At 38.5% G+C, this 793-nt stretch overlaps 1 non-coding gene across 1 annotated transcript; it reads right to left on the reverse strand.

Annotated features, from left to right (window-relative positions):
• Positions 1 to 337: 337 nt before the first annotated feature.
• Positions 338 to 443, reverse strand: LOC136215843 (small nucleolar RNA R71). The gene has a single exon (XR_010682846.1). It is a non-coding gene; the product is annotated as a small nucleolar RNA R71 (small nucleolar RNA).
• Positions 444 to 793: the final 350 nt, after the last annotated feature.

Genomic DNA, 793 nt, shown 5'->3' on the forward strand with positions numbered 1-793 from the left:
GTGGCCGGTGTTACAAATAGTATAGTTAGACCCCAGATAAATACACACTAATTTGAAATTAAGCCAGCTTTGCTTAATATGTTGCAAAACAATGTAACGTTTTATGGATTACCTAACGAAAACCCAAATACCCATTTGACAAATTTCCTAGAAATTTGTGATACTTTCAAAATAAATGACGTGCCTGCCGAAGCAATTAAACTTCGCCTATTTCCTTTCACTTTGAAGGACAGGGCCAAAGTTTGGTTAACTTCTATGCCAGCCGCAACATTTGGAACTTGGGACCAATTAGCCCAAGCATTTTTATCCAAATTTTTCCCTTTAGCAAAAACCGCAAAAGTTATAAAAGAATTAACATCATTCACACAACATGATAATGAAACCTTTTATGAAGCATGGGAACGTTTCAAGGAACTTCAACATTTATGCCCACATCATCACTTGCCCGATGAACTTTTGATGCCACATTCTATAACGGAATAAATCCTACAACCAGAGGTTCATTGGATGTTATGTCGGGAGGGTTATTTATGAAGAAGACATCCTCCCAAGCGAAAGAACTTTTAGAGGAAATGGCAATCAACAGTAGTATGTGGCCAGCAGAACGTGAACACACACCAGTGGCGAAACCATCATCCTCAACTACATCACCAATTAAAGGTATAGTAAATCTCGATCCGATCGCGATGTTACAAACCCAATTTTCTGTGTTATCGCACAAAATTGATAGGTTTATGGCACCGTGTGACACTAATGGTAACCCAATCCAAACGGACTTGGATTACAATGGTAT

The sequence above is a fragment of the Euphorbia lathyris genome, chromosome 1, assembly GCF_963576675.1.
Source record: "Euphorbia lathyris chromosome 1, ddEupLath1.1, whole genome shotgun sequence".
NCBI classification, from domain to species: Eukaryota; Viridiplantae; Streptophyta; class Magnoliopsida; order Malpighiales; family Euphorbiaceae; genus Euphorbia; species Euphorbia lathyris.